The sequence below is a fragment of the Macrobrachium nipponense genome, chromosome 2, assembly GCF_015104395.2.
Source record: "Macrobrachium nipponense isolate FS-2020 chromosome 2, ASM1510439v2, whole genome shotgun sequence".
Taxonomy (NCBI): Eukaryota; Metazoa; Arthropoda; class Malacostraca; order Decapoda; family Palaemonidae; genus Macrobrachium; species Macrobrachium nipponense.
Window position 1 is genome coordinate 2,894,160 of NC_087201.1, and position 2,500 is coordinate 2,896,659.

Consider the following 2,500-nt stretch of genomic DNA (forward strand, 5'->3'; position numbering starts at 1 on the left):
GAGAGAGAGAGAGAGAGAGAGAGAGAGAGAGAGAGAGAGAGAGAGAGAGAGAGATTGTAAATTTGGCTTCAAGAATTTTGGTACACATCACGGCAAGCTTAAGAAGTACATGGGAACTTCGCTATGTAATGTTAATTAGGTATTACCAGCTAATTAACATCACTTATTCATTTCGGGAAACTGTTTTTTTTTTATCCCGTGTTTACATACTCAGCGACTTTGTCTAACAAGCAGCTGAACATATAATTGCGCGTAAATTCATGTACCTATCCATGCGTAAATCAATACAGTCAGTGAACATTATGTTTGTTTTTCAACTTTAGGTAAAGCAAACAATAAATGACACAGTTTAGTTTCTTTAAAGTTTTCAAAAACCATTATGTTTGATCATGAATCGTTTATTTTTTAACGTATATGATGAAAGAGACTTTCAGATTTCACGTTGTGCAAAACATTTGCTCGCCTACAAGTTTGATAACGAACATTTTACAAAATTGGTTGGATCTAGAGACTAGCCCAGTAAGACTTCGGTTCCAACCATATGAGGTATTTCTGGGAATAGTGATGGTCCCCCAGCCCGAACCATTGAGATGCAACGAACGAGATGCCACACTGTAACCCCTATCGGTATTTAGGAGTAGAGCTGTAAACTGTGAAACTGACCGCCTGGCGAAAATATATGTGGGTGGCTTACTTAACAAGCACCACTAATTGCTTGTTAGATTTTGGGTCTAGAACCAGTATAGAATGACCAGTGACAGACGTGGAGGGTGGGTCCCCCCTGAAAGACACTGAAAGGGGGTGCTGATTGGATCTGCATCCAACATTGGAGATACCAGGTAAAATTTACACTGCAGTAGCAATGCACATTCTGGAGTACTGTGGTGGTAATGACAGACATAATAAAGGGTGGTTACCCCGGACAGACACACCCTAAAAGGTGGGGAGAGGTAAGGCGAAGCCATGATAATTACTGCATAGACTGTGTATTATACATTATCGGGATATATCAATAAATAATTGTTTTTTCCTCTCTATATCCTTTGTATTTATTTCATACAAATATTATTTGTTTGTTTCATATAAGTAACATTCGCTCATATTATTGTTTTGCCAAGCGGGCAACTGACTTCAGTTACAGTCCTCGCTTGATCTTTGTTTACGAGATGAACGTTGATGTAGCGGTGGCTGGAAGAGTGGCCCTGTAAAGCTATAGCCTACTCGGTTTGTTTGATCGAAGCAGGAATACCTTCTTTTGGTTTCAGCTGACTTGCATACTAATGGAATCGTGGATACATTTAAGTTGTGTATTATCAGTTTATGAATTAATATTGTTGTTACTATAGTCTATTATTTTTCAGGCTAGCGTAGCTTACTCGTCAAACATACAGGGTGTCATAAGGTATTTATCACCTGTAACGGTACTGTGACCTTATGGGCACCCTGTAATACACATGGCTGAAAAAGGACACAGATGATCTCTGTTTCTTGAACAATCTCCCCACAAACAAAATTATTCCGAACATTTCCATTTTCTCAAGAAGATTACGAATAAATATAAGAGCAAACTAGACCAAGAAAATCATCCCTTGGCTTAAATGTAAAGAAAACAAGAGAAATGAGAACATAAACAAGCTCGGGAAGTTAGCCTACTCTGTTTACGGGAGGCCTTGCACACAGCTGACAGATTTGCACCAGAAAACAGTTGTTAGGAAAGGAAAAAAAAAAGTAAGACGGGAGAAAGAGAATATGTAAGCAGGTACAGTAAAGGACTAAAGGCCGAAAGGGAGATACGATGATGTACGAAAAAACATGCCAGGCACATTTCCTTTATATTTCTTTACAATGCTTATGTGAACGACATAAAAGCTATAATCCCATGAGCTCACGTTGATAAAATTGTATTGATATAACCTATTTAAATAACTTGCCCGTTGAAATAATCTTGCCTACATTAATTGTTTTTCACTTCATTTAGTTTAAACCACATTTGAGCGCTTCATTTTCCGTCTCACGTCTCTCAAAAGGCAAGTTTGCTATCAATTAAAGGATAATATGTCATTGAGAATGCCTTCCATCCACCGAAAGTCTTTTCATAACTCTCTCTCTCTCTCTCTCTCTCTCTCTCTCTCTCTCTCTCTCTAGCATGAAAAAGAAAAGTGATCTATTGATAAGTAGCCACTCCTTGCAACGCGTGGCTACAAAACTTTTTGTTTTATTTTTCTTCATACAAATCTCCACCATCTGCTCCCCAACAATGGCCAGTAGGACAAATGAATATTCCCGCCCCCACCACCGCATTGTCAGAATCCCTAGATCTCACAAGCATCAGTAACGGTGTCGCGTTGGTGTCCATCCATTTCCAAACCGCGCCAAACAAATCAAGGTTTTTCATGGATTGGAAATGTGAATTCGATTCTTTTAATCTAAATCATGCGTTTTCATTTGGTGTTTCCGTCAGTAATGCAAGAGATTTTCCTTTTTTTTGTTTTTTTTGTTT